The sequence below is a fragment of the Labeo rohita genome, chromosome 16 (genome assembly GCF_022985175.1).
Source record: "Labeo rohita strain BAU-BD-2019 chromosome 16, IGBB_LRoh.1.0, whole genome shotgun sequence".
Lineage (NCBI taxonomy): Eukaryota > Metazoa > Chordata > Actinopteri > Cypriniformes > Cyprinidae > Labeo > Labeo rohita.
In genome coordinates this window covers 15,907,607-15,921,859 of record NC_066884.1, presented here as the reverse complement: position 1 = coordinate 15,921,859, position 14,253 = coordinate 15,907,607, and positions in this window count along the sequence as shown.

Sequence of the window (14,253 nt, the reverse complement as noted above, 5' to 3'; positions counted from 1 at the left end):
TGAAAATCCATTAACTTTTCTCCATGTGGAAAATAAAATTATATAAAATTAGATTTAAATGATTAAATTAGATTACATTTAATCAAAATTTAGATCAAAATATTATACGGTACGTTACAAGAGAGAAATCCATTGAAATAAGCATTCTTGATGAACATTTTAATTAATTATTTGAATTACTTTACACTTTGCATTTTAATTAAGCATTTGGCTTAGCTGAATAAAGTTAACATTTGTATTTTTGCTTTTATAAAAATTTATTTCTTTTCAAGTTGGATTGGTGAAGTCTTGCAGTAATTAGTAATTATATTATAAGTTAGTAAGTATAAGTATATTATAATTAGTAATTATATTTTAATTAAAATCATATCATCGTAATGCATTATTTCATGTTATTGTTGACAAAATAAAAGCCCTTAACAAACATTTTCATCTGCAATTTTGTAGATAAACACTGCTTTGAACTTCTAAACCATTTTGCTGTCACCAAGGCGACTCTTCAAACCCCAGTTGACCATCAAATTGAAAGCGCCATAAAGGACTCTTAAATCCATCCTGGAGTCCTCTATTTTTTCTCCATTGTGATTGGATTCGTAATCGAAAGCTGCTCTATTTGTTTGTTGGGGTTGAATCCGATGGGAAAGCAGTACTGAGATTAATATTTGATGGAGCAAAGCACCACCAACCTTTCCAGCTTCCCTCAGGTAGGAGACTCCTCACTGACCTTTCAATACACACCTGTCACCATGCTGCTGTTAGCCCAGCTGCTCCTCTGAATCTTAAAGATGAACTGAGATCAATATGGAGCACTAACTGTAACCACCTGAGGACAGAAATTTTGACTTGCCATCAATACCAAGCAAGGTTCCATCAGCCAGAATCCACCGGCGTCGTGATTTCACGTGTTGCGTAAGCGAGAGCATACCTTTTTCTTGTAAAAACTTTTTGGCTAAGAATGACTAATTCTGCATATAACTTAATGTATTCCAGCCAATGGCTAATTTATGATGTCACCATGAACATTTTTGTTCATTTTACCTAAAAAAATGAATAAGAGAGTTTATTGCACTATATTTTTTGTGTCCTAACTCTAACCAACCAATTATTTGAGGATCCATTTTCAGAAGTGGTTTATTTACAACGTCAAAGCACTCAGAGTTTGGTTCTTTAGTTGGCCTCTGCTGGTATATGGCACACTTGTATCACTGTGCTTGGGGGGGAAAAGGCAATTTTTTCCATTATGGGCATTCAAATTTAACCTGTATGCTGTCTGGTAAACTGCACATGTGCTGGCAAAATATTTTTGAGTGAATTGCACAACATATTTTAGTATAATATAGACCATTTCAACAGCTATGCGGTGGATTAAGAAAGTGACGTCTTTGTTCCTTGGACGTTTCCGGTTAGTGATCGAGTGCAATCAAAACAATGGCGGGAGGTGCTTAATGCACAGTGGGATTGCAATAATTTATTTGATCCTGCTGTTTAAAATGTCAACATTAAAATTAGATCCTTCTTGTTCGGTGGTTGAGAGCTCCCTCTGGCACGGAGCTAACATTCAGAAACGTGTTTAACGTTAGATTTCCGAGAAACGCACCTGGCTTGCGGCAGTGAAGGGAGAAGGCTGGATAACAACTAGCAACTATAGGATATACAGCGCACTTTTCAATTCAGGCAAATAAATGTTTTTATTTTATTTTATTTTTTTGTATTTCTTTATGCAGCATAATTTAAGCTAGCATTTTGTCATTGTTGCACCTAGCATTGCTAAGTGTTATGTGGGCTACGAAATCACATTAGTCATCTAGCTATTTTGTAAGTTGACAAATGCAGTGGGTAACATGTTATAGAAATGTATACTGTAAACATTTTTCATCATAAGCTTGGGTAATGTTTTTAAGCGGTTTGTTGTTGTTGTTTCAGTTGTTGAAGCGTTTTATGTTCATACAAATATTAATACAATACACATATTAATACATTTACTGGAAATAAAAACAGTTGAAAGTGCAAGGATGTTTTTTGTTTATATACAGTACTGGTCAAAAGTTTGGACAAATTACTTTTTTAAATTGTTTTTGAAAGAAGTCTCTTATGTTCATCAAGTCTGCATTTACACTGACCAAAATTATAAACGTAACACTTTTGTTTTTGCCCCCATTTTTCATGAGCAGAACTCAAAGATCTAAGACTTTTTCTATTTACACAAAAGGCCTGTTTCTCTCAAATATCGTTCACAAATCTGTCTAAATCTGTCTTAGTGAGCACTTCTCCTTTGCCGAGATAATCCATCCACCTCACAGGTGTGGCATATCAAGATGCTGATTAGACAGCATGATTATTGCACAGGTGTGCCTTAGGCTGGCCACAATAAAAGGCCACTCTAAAATCTGCAGTTTTATCACACACCACAATGCCACAGATGTTGCAAGTTTTGAGGTAGCATGCTATTGGCATGCAGGAATGTCCACCAGAGCTGTTGCCTGTGAATTGAATGTTAATTTCTCTACCATAAGCTGTCTCCAAATGCGTTTAAGAGAATTTGGCAGTACAACTGCAGACCACGTGTAACCACACCAGCCCAGGACCTCCACATCCAGCATCTTCACCTACAAGATCATCTGAGACCAGCCACCCGGACAGCTGCTGCAACAATCGGTTTGCATAACCAAAGAATTTCTGTACAAACTGTCAGAAACCGTCTCAGGGAAGCTCATCTGCATGCTCGTCGTCCTCATCGGGGTCTCGACCTGACTGCAGTTCGTCGTTGTAAGTGACTTGATTAGGCAAATGCTCACATTCAATGGCGTCTGGCACTTTGGAGAGGTGTTCTCTTCACGGATGAATCCCGGTTTTCACTGTACAGGGCAGATGGCAGACAGCGTGTATGGCATCGTGTGGGTGAGCGGTTTGCTGATGTCAACGTTGTGGATTGAGTGGCCCATGGTGGCGGTGGGGTTATGGTATGGGCAGGCATATGTTATGGACAACGAACACAGATGCATTTTATTGATGGCATTTTGAATGCACAAAGATACTGTGAAGAGATCCTGAGGCCCATTGTTGTGCCACTGATCCATGACCATCACCTCATGTTGCAGCATGATAATGCACGGCCCCATGTTGCAAGGATCTGTACACAATTCCTGGAAGCTGAAAACATCCCAGTTCTTGCATGGCCAGCATTGTGAACAATATTTGAGAGAATAGGCCTTTTGTGTACATAGAAAAGTCTTAGATCTTTGAGTTTAACTCATGAAAAATGGGGGCAAAAACAAAAGTGTTGCGTTTATAATTTTGGTCAGTGTATTTGAGCAAAAATGAAGACAAAAACTGTAATATTGTAAAATATTACTACAATTTAAGGTAATAGATTTTTATATATAATATACTTCATATTTATATTTTGTGATGCAAAGCTTAATTGTCATCAGTCTTTACTCCAGTCTTCAGTGTCACATGATTTTTTTCCTGTATTTTTAATCAATTAAATGCAGGCTATATATATATAACTAATCCAGGTTTAGGCAAAACACGGTAGCCAGCATTGCATTCGTCTTCTGTTTATTTGTGACCACATGATGACTCAAAGAGAGCATTCAAACCCTTTCCTGCACTGTTCCACTGCAACAAACTTGACCAACTAAACACACATTTTGAAACGAATGAAGTAAGTAATAATGGCATGTAGCGCTTAGTTTACTAGCATACATTTAGCGTTGTATGCAGTAAAGCTGCATTGAAATGATATGTTTTGTGAAAAGCGCTGTAGTAAATATAAATATTTGCGTAGATATACAGACTGACCCAGCAATGCAAGTGAATTGACCACTAATAACCTCTCTGGATATCTTAGCGACAAAACATGATAAACACGTAAGTGACACTGTTTGTCTTGCTTCAGACTGGTGTCATCCACAAATGTTCGCAAAATTTCCGCTAATAAGTTAGCATCCAGACTGCGATATGCTTTTACTGCCATCTCCCGTGTACATGCACGCAGCATCAATCAGATAATGAGCTGCTTTTTTTACCTTAACTGTTGCGTTTTCGCTAGACTTTAAAAGTATGCGCTTGTTTTGACAGATCAGAGATTTAAAAATGGCGCTACCAGAAATGTTCCAGGACCAGACATGCACAGTAGCATTCCAACACACTTGTTATTGTTTACGTCCTTGAAATGGTCTATAGATAGTATATGTTTTAGCAGTGAGAAAATTGGAATTCTAGCTGTGTGTCATTTCTAATGCTGTGCCCTCCTTTTTCTATAAAAAAGAAAAGTAACTGTTACATTCCAAAAGTAACAGACATTACAGTAATTTGCACATCACAAAGTGTCAGTAACAGTCAGTTTTATAATAGTTAGGCCTATTTGTCTGAAATGAGACAACCTCAACAAGTGCAATCTCTGGAGGGCACAACCTTGAAATGAGACAGCTCGTGTCTGAGGTGAATGTGAACGCTAACAGACAGAGATTGTCATACTGTTGGGAGATAAGAGGGTCTGTATTACGTCCTATTGGAGAACGCGTAACGGTCAGCTAGGATCATGTGTGTCTTGATAACCAATCATATCACAGCCTTGACAGCATTGCATTTCAGTCAGAGTTGTGCGACACTCACACTCAGTGATCACGGTTCTCTCATGATGCTGAAATAAGCAACATAACATGCAGTTTACCTAAGGCTGTGACAAAGTTTTTAATTGCCTCAGTCTGTAATAACTTGAATGAAATATTTTTAAGTAGTTTGAATGATTCAATGACTCATCATAAATACTTGTTCCTGAATGAATACTGAATGAATCAGCATTTTTGAACAAATCTCTTGAATGAATGAGTCAATGACAAATACATTTTTTAACAGTTACTTGTTGCCACCTAGTAATGAAACAATGTAATCAACGTTGTAATCAACAAACCTTATTTGAAGCAAAAAGTACTTTCAAAAGATGATTTGCTCCATTTTGATCACAGTGTTTATAGCCAAACTACACTTGCATCCCAGTATTTCTGTGATAATATAAATGTTTTTAAGACAGAAATAATACTGTGTGGTTGAAAAGCCTGTGAAGCTGTTTCATACCTCAACAGATCTGCTCTCTTTGTGTCAGAATGAGTGCGAATGCAGATTTGAATGTACCAATATTACTTTGTCTTTGTTAAAGGTTTAATAGACTCGGAGGAATCATTGTTGTTTAGAAATAAGATCACACAGGTGTTTGAATCGAGATCACAATCTTTGGATGATTAATTGTGCATTTCTCTTTTTTCATGTGATTGAAATTTGGCTTGGTAGCATTACTTACATGATTTTCTACTTCAATTCTGCTTGAATTGTTTATAAGTGCTTTTGGCTAAAACTCCCTGCTAAATGATTAAATATAGATGTCCTACTCCCATTCTCCATTTACTTATAGTAAATAAAAAAATATTTTTTTTACCTAAGAAAATTTATTATAATAATGCATTTTAAAATAAGTGGTTTTTGTGAAAGAATTGAACATGAGTTCACAACTTAATCTGGCATTGATAAGGCATACGATAGGGTCAGGCATATCAGGCCTCAAACCTCAAATCAATTCTTGGCATTGCTGTGCTACTTTGGTACACTGCAAGGACAACATAATAATTGGCTTTGCCCTTTTTCACTGCCTGTCTGACACCTGCATTTTCTCTCTCGGTGGGGAAAGTTTAAATTAGGGTGCGAGTTTGCTAGTCTTGATTCAGGGCTGTATGTCATGTCACTATAAAATGATCAGCGTTACAGTACACGCTGTTTCTTGTTGTCCTTTTCTCTATACTCATTTGCTTTTTCTGTTTTTTTTTTTTTCCTGCTATATCTCCTTGCTGCATAGAGAAAGACCCTTCTGTAAAGTGACAAAAAAAGGACTCGGGATGCTGCATTATTGAGGAACTGATTTCTTCCCCTGACAGCTTAGATGTGCAGCACCTTTCACTGTGGAAAAAAAACCCAACCTTTTTTAACATTTCATTTTGTGTTTGAAATGAATAAAGTCCCCTGGTGAACCTTCAATAATAACTTGGTTTCAATAACAAAACATCACATGTCTTTTTTTGAGTAGAGCTCAGGCTTGTGTAGACAGTAACTGAAGTGTCTAGACCAAAAAACTCTTGCAATTTCAAGTTCTTATTTTGTCATGTGTTCACTGATAATGCATTACAAAGACGAAATTGCATTAGTTGCTGATAAAGATGTCATGAATTGACAATGTTCACTTTTCAATAAATAAACATTTCAGACACAGGGTTGTTATAAGCTTGCAATTATTAACTCAAATTTGATAGGTCAGATCTGTAGGGCTGTAATTAGTACTGAATATTTGGGTTTTCAGCATTAGGTTGTAGCATAAAAATGATTGTCAGTAGAATGTTGGCTTTATTCTTGATATTTTTCTTTTCTATGTCTATTAATTTTGGCAGCTAATAGTAATAGGTGTTGTTTTATTGGATAAATTCAGATTGTTTATTATTTTATTTTATTTCAGAGACAAAATTTTCCACCACTGGGATTCAGTGGAGGATTTGTCAGTCTGACTCAAAAGGTAACACCTGTGAGATCACTGCCTCAAAAAATAAATTAAATAAAGATTCGGAAAAGCTATATTTATGTTTTTACCCGGTACTATTGAGTTATATTGTGAGCTTTTCCCTAAATGGGGTTTATAGTCTATGTAAAGTGTTCTGTTATATTCTGCATTGTGTCTGCTTCAGTCTGCATTTTTCTTCAGACATGCTTATGATTCTTTAAACTTTCGTGGTGTTTGACCGAAGGCTAATGTTGCGAGGACTCTCTGTCTACCCCTGTGCACCTGTGTTTGCTTGCATTTCATTAGAAGAGGCAAACAGCTTTCTTGCAAACAGCACTCACGGATATTTAGGCACGTTTAGCACACAGTTCAAACAACCACTGTATTTGCTCTAAACCACTGTTAGCACCAAAGCGTCTAGCGGGGTCTGCGTTGAGCGTTTTCGACATGATTTGCACTGCACTTTTGTCTTAAAATATTCACTTAGCTTCTGGTAAGGCTGATGAAGTGAAAAGCACGTACTGTACAATAATGAGGAGGTTATAGAGAGCTCCACGCAGTCTTTAATCGCTGCTGCTGCAGCTCATGTAGCTAATGAGAATCCCCTCTTTATTCTCTCTGATGCCTAATTGCCTGGAATGGACAGTAAATCATAGATTGTTCCCCTCAAAGCACCTTTTGAATCCTTTGCTCTGAGAGAACAGATGTTCACCACCCGTAGAAAATACTCTGATGGTTTATAAGTTGAAACTCAACTGTGCGGACAGAGTGCTGCGTTTTATTAGAAATGTTTGCCTCTCTTGACACAATGTTTAAATTTGTGCACTGGTGGCTTCCAGACGTTTCACAGAATTAAGTTTAGTGTTAATTTAGTATATTTAGTCGTATATATCATGTTGACTGTCTAAACATTGACATGCAGTTTACTGCTCCAGGCATTTATACTGTGCAAACAGTATAGCATAAAATGGAGAACAAACTGTGTTGCAGATGGATCAGCATACGTAAAAACAGATTGTAGTATGTAAACGGGGCAAAATAGTAGTTGGAGTGTATAGTCAAAAACCCAGGAGCTGTAGTGGAGTGATTATAGAATCATATGAGTGCAAAATATTGTGCTTTGCTAGCGGAAATGTGAAGTTAACAGGGATAGTTCACCCAAAAATGAAAATTCAGTGATTAATTACTCACCTTATGTTCCAAACTCGTAAGATTTACGTTCATCTTCAGAACACAAATTAAGTTCTGACCCTGCATAGACAGCAATACAACTGACATGTTCAAAGGCTATTTTATTAATGTCCTTACTACCTTTCTGGACCTTGAACATGTTGGATTGCTGTCTATGCAGGGTCAGAAAGCTCTCGAATTTCATCTAAAATATCTTAATTTGTGTTCTGTAATTTGTATTGGAACGACATGAGGGTGAGTAATTAATGACAGAATTGTAATATTTTGTAACCAGTCAGTTTTGGTTACCATTGACTAACCATTGTGTGGACAACAGGAGAGTCAGTAAATGATGACAGAATTTCATATTTTTTCCTAACTGTCCATTTAAAGTAGTGAGCTTGTTGAAGTATTTTCATTGCTGGAAATGAATTGTGCAAATTTTGTGTGAATTGCAAGTTAGAACAAAGGGATGCTTCACCCCCCCATCATAGGTGTATATGACTTTCTTCTTTCAGATGAATACAATTGGACATATGTGAAAAAATCTCCTAGCTCGTCCAAGCTTTATAATTGCAGTGAATGGCTGTTAATTTTTTGGAGTCCAATAAAGTGCATCCATCCATCATAAAAAGTGCTCCACACGGCTCTGGAGGGTAATAAAGGTCTTTTGAAGTTAAGTGATGCGTTTGTATAAGAAAAATATCCATATTTAAAACTTTATAAACCGTAATCTCTAGCTACCACTAACTGTCATACACGCGTTCACGAGAGAGTGGCGTTCCAGCGGATGATGTAGCAGAAGCTCCAGTGAGTCTCACGCGAACAAAGTTTTGTTTACAGCAAAGGAAAACCAGCCTCCTCTGGCTAATACTGAAATCCTCCAACATTTTTCTTTCCGAATCCTTGTTTTGCACTTCTAAATCGTGACCGGCGTTTGTTTTTGGTCTCTCCTCGTCACCATGTTCGCCTACGTCCTACATCATCTGCTGGAACGCCAATCTCTTGTTAACGTGCGTACAACAGTTAGCAGAAGCTAGAGATTACGGTTTATGAAGTTGTAAATATGAATATGTTTTTTACACAAACACATTGATTCTGCTCAGAAGGCCTTTATTAACCCCCCGGTATTGTGTGGAGCACTTTATGATGGATGGCTGCACTTTATAGCGCTTCAATTTAAACACCCATTCACTGCCATTATAAAGCTTGCAAGAGCCAGGGAATTTTTTTACTAGAACTCCGATTGCGAACTCATATCTTAACAAATCATAAATCAATGGAAGGTTTATTTATTTAGCTATCAGAATGTCAATTTCTAAAAATTGACCCTTATCACTGGTTTTGTGGTCCAAGGTCACATTTTTATTTTGGGGTGAACTATCCCTTTGATGCGATATTCCACCCAAAATGAAAATTCTGTCATCATTTACTCATAATTCCAAACCTGTATGACTGTCGGAGATGATATTCTGAAGAATGTTGGGAACCAAATAGTTTTAGTTCCCGTTGACTTCCATTGTATCTTTGTCTTGAAACTGTTTGGTTACACTGATGGATACATTGATAATAACATTGATGACATAAGGGTGAGTAAATGATGAGTTTTGGGTGAACTGCCAAATTGATGTAGCATATTAACATGTTTAATTGACAACCTTACTTTGCATGCTTTAAAATGTTATATAAGCTTTCCATTTAAAGGCTTAAAGCTAAGCGGAATGGAATAACAGGTTAAAGAGTGTGAACAGAGTTAAAGAAGAAAAGTTTGCAGCGAGAGAGAAGGCAGACGTGAGTCAGAGAGAGGGTTGTGTTTGTTCTAGGGTGCACGATCAAGCCTGTGCTATTTCAGAACTCTTCATCTCCACCTGAGCTCGTAGCTCCTCTTCCACAGTGAGCAGCTTCATTTTTTGTTTCGTTATCGGTCGGGGCAGGCCTCATTCTCATCACACAGAAGGAAGGAATCTGATTCGAGAAGCCCATTTTTTTTTTTTTTTTTTTTTTTTTTTTTTTTCTCTGAGCCTCATTAAAGGGAGGGTGAAGCTACTTCACACTCCCTCTGCTGTTCACCCCTTCTGTCGCCAAAAACCCTCTCGTCTGAAAAAATACTAGGATGGAAAGAGAGGGATAAGATATGGCAGCGATCGTGCCAGGCGGGATGGATCCATCTGCCAAAAGGGGTCCAGCATCAAAGAGACCCATGAGGAGAACACTAACTCCTGCCAACAAAAGATGGAGATGGAAAGAGAGAGAGTGGAAGAGGGGATCTCTTTGAAAGGTAACCATACAATAACATTATTAAGACTGCAGGACCAGGGAGACCGCTGGCTACGTTCAACCTTTGAGTGTAAGCACACACTCGCTACTCTCCGCCACGGGGGGTCGTGTCAGGATGTGGATGCGGGTTCTTTCATCTCAACTTGTCAGTCATACTGCAGCTGTCCTTCAGAGTTCATCACCCCCGTCTGTGAAACATTGAAAGGGGCGTGGCATTCAATTACTGTATGCTAATTTGGCCTCGTCTTCAATCATGGCCACAGCATTCATTAAGTGAATTAGCCAGTCTGGAAAAATTATCATAAAAACTTTGCACTCATGTTTAATGATGTCCATAGTCAAAAAAATGTTAATGGCAACAAAATCAATGAGGGTAGCCAAGCAAGGCATCTAATTAAAAAGAGGTCAATGATGAATTTGGAAAAAAAACGGTATGATTATAAGACATTGTGGCAGGTGTGGTGATTTCAATTTAATTGTAGTCTCAACATAGCTATATATATATATATATATATATATATTATAATTTTTTTTTTCAGAACAATTTTTTTAACACATTAGAAGTCAGTCTCATTAATAGAATAAATGAATAAAAAGATTTTTTTTTTTTGCATAATAAAGATTGTTTTAAAAGCAGATCTCATAATGTTTTTTAATACACAACAATTTTATTTTTGCATACCTATCTATGGTTCATTTTAATGCATTCATTTATCAGTTTTGTTTAATTATAATGTTTTTTTTTTTATTTACAACTAATAACTTTGTGAATGTGACTTTTCCTTTCTTTTTAATGATTTACTTATTAATTTATCCATTTTATTTATCCATTATGTTTATTTAACTTTATAATATATTTAATTGATTAAGTACTTACATTTATTTAGTTTGTGAATGGGACTGAGACTTCTATTATCAAGATAAATAACATTTGTAATGTTCACAAGAAAAAAATGGGAATCATGTTTTCTTTTTTCCTTTTTTTCTTCCATAGTTATGTTATATATTTATCCGTATGAAATATGTGTATAGTCTTTTTAATATTTTGTACTGTCTTAAGGTCTCATTTTTACGACAGTTTTTAGTGCCATGTTAAAAAATGTAAAAAAAATATTAAATTACGAGATTCAAGTTGTAATATTTTAAGAATAAAATCTAAATATTTTAAAAAATAAAGTTGAAATTGAAATTACAAGAATAAATTCTAAATATTTTGAGAATAAAGTCAAAATGATGAGAATAATGTCAAAATATTTGAAGATTAAAGTCAAAAATACGAGAAAAAAGTTTAAATGTTTTGAAAACGTTGATATGATGAGAATACAGTTGAAATTAAGAGAATAAAGTTGATATTATGAGAATAAAGTCTAAATATTTTGAGAATAAAGTCAAAAATACAAGAATAAATTCTAAAGATTTTGAGAATAAAGTCGAAATTACAAGAAAAAAAGTTGAGATTATGAGTATAAAGTCAAAATATTTTAAGAATAAAGACGTATTTCCAGAATAAAGTTGAAATTACGAGTATAAAGTCGAAATTAGGAGAATACAGTCAAAATATTTTGACTTTATTCTTAAAATATTTAGACTTTATTCTCAAAATAAATCGACTTTCAACCCGGGCCATTTGCATGCACAATAGGCTATAGAATATACTCTTAAAATATTATAGCTTTAATCTCGTAATTGCTTCGAATTAATTTTCACAAATTTGACTTTATTCTCAACATATTTTGACTTTATTCTTATAATTTTGAATTTATTCTTGTATTTTTTATTCTTTAGATTTTTTCTCAAAATCTCCTAATCTTTTTAATGTCCTAGTTAAGGACAACACATTTTTTTTCACATTTAATTTTTTACTCAACCAATGTGGTATTCCTGCTAATTTCTACACACGTTCACAATTTGTGTCATTTATGTACACATAATGACACAGAACGTGTTAAAATAGTCAACACAAAAAAATGTCCTTTTTTAGAGTGCACTAAACCGGCTTTGTAAATTGTAAATATAAATGTATTAATTTGTCTTAAGTCCCAGGTACACAACAGTACAACCCTTTTACTGTACTGTTTTGTTTATCTGAGCTCTGTTCAATGTGTTTTTAGGCTCAGTTTAAGATCCATGTCCAGTTTCTTTCAGATTTTTGATATGTGAACTTCACAGGGCTTCAGGAAATCATAATGAAACTCTTGTTTTTCCCCTGGAAGCATGAAATCCTGATTCATCAAAACTAAATGAGCTGATCCCAGACGTCTTGTGGATCTAAGGCAGAACTGACGGAGGAGCAAAGCTGAGGTGTGAACGATGCAGACAGAGCGAGAGAGAGGGTGGAATAATGCCAATCAGATCGTAGAAAACCTGTAGCCTCCTGCCGCCTCCTTCTTGCAGCTGTCAATTTCACTTACCACCAAGAAAGAGACAGAGAAAAGTGTAGGTGTGCGCGTTCGCCAGGGTGCTGTTTGTACTGTCCGATAATTGGCCAGTAACCCCCGGGACCGTAATGATCAAAGAGATACTTTGGCGGCAGTCACAAAGTTAAGGTTGCTTTCTGTTATGAGGAGTTGAAGCCCTTTCCTCTGATTCATTCAAACCAATTGCAGACCGCTGATGGACAATAATTGAATGCTCTTTGTTCAGGTTTGCCATTCACAACCCACATGTCACAATTAAAGCATCTCAAGATCACTTCACATTCATTTGGTCAAAGCGCTTCAGCTTTGAAACATTCACTCTTGAATTGCTAAATAATGAAACCTTAAAATAGATGATAATTTAATGCCATTTCGAATCATTTTTACTTTTTTCCATCACAGGCTGCTTTTAGTGTGTTGTTGAAGGAGTCTGCAGTTATCCAATAATTCGACGTTCAAAATTGCGAGCTTAAAAAAGCGTACGGTCTGGTTTTTATGTTAAGGTAATTGTCAAAAGCAATTGTTTTAATGGCTTCTACAACCTTTCTTCTAATGGCTGACTACATTTTCTGGTTGAAGTCACATAACAGCACAACAAAAGAGAGTCTTTGCCTGCACCGCGAATCGCTATTGTTAAAATATCCCATTAAGCATCTAAAGGTGACTTTTCTTTTCACAGAAATGACACGCAGAAGCGCGCGGAGAGGCCGGAGAGAGAGCGTAAGGGGTATTGATTGACTGCATTCGCCTCCATCTCGCTTCTGTTGTCCACTTCCTTTTTGTTCGGTCGCAGTGATCATCCTTTCCCTCTCTCTCTCCTTCTCTGCGGGCATGTTTTGCTCATTTAACTTCATTACAGTGGCTGACAGCCAGAAAGTCAACAAAACAGTGCACAGCCTGGGATGATCACCTGCAGACCCCGTCCCTCCCCCACGGGCCCATCTCGGCCCCTCCTGGGTTATTGAGGCCCGTTTCCCTGCAGTCCATTGCTCAATTGCATTGATAACAGTCTGACAGGCCACAGCAGAAGCCAGGAAACATTGTCCCTCCTTCTCGCCGGCAAACCCGTTCAGCAAGGTCACCGATCCCCAACTGACAGCCCAACTGCCAGCTACAAACTGCCTCCAAATGAAAGAATTTCTCTGAAGTGTCGAGCACGCCTGTCTGCCAGCCTCTTTCTGAAAGGAGGAGAGGAAGCAGGCCACCGCAGAGAGAAAGTCCAGGCATTCTTCCAGCAGAATTCAGAATCAACAAAGCAACATTTCTCCCCCCCCATAAAGAACCTCCGCGAGTCAACATTTGCACAACGCTGAACGTCCGATCCATACGTACCCGCGGGACCGGGGTGAATGTCAACGTTATGGTTATGAGTTATTTATAAGATCACATAATACCTTATTCATTAAACATGAAGTCGTCAATCCCGAATGAGGAATTGAGAAACTGCAGTTCCATATTATAGCCCTGACATAAACCCATACGCTGAGTGATTTACACCTCAGCAGGTTTACAAATAGATGGACTAGGGCATGCTGGGATTGAGGACTGCATTTTTCGAAGGTATTTTCGGCCGTTTTTTGTTTAGATGTATTAAAAATGCATGAAAAACTTGAGGAGCGGCTTTAAGACTTGTTTCGTCGCTGAGAAGTTGCAGTTTTTAAATTTAGAGATGCTGTCACTGCAGGTCTTACTTTTAAACGAACTCATATCTATCTGTTCTGATATCAAATATTTATTCTATATTTGCTCTAAGGGGTCACAAGGGAAGCAAAATGTCATGTTTCAGAATGTTGTTTTGTAACATTGTTTAATTTAGCTAAACCTATGCGCAGCACTTAACTG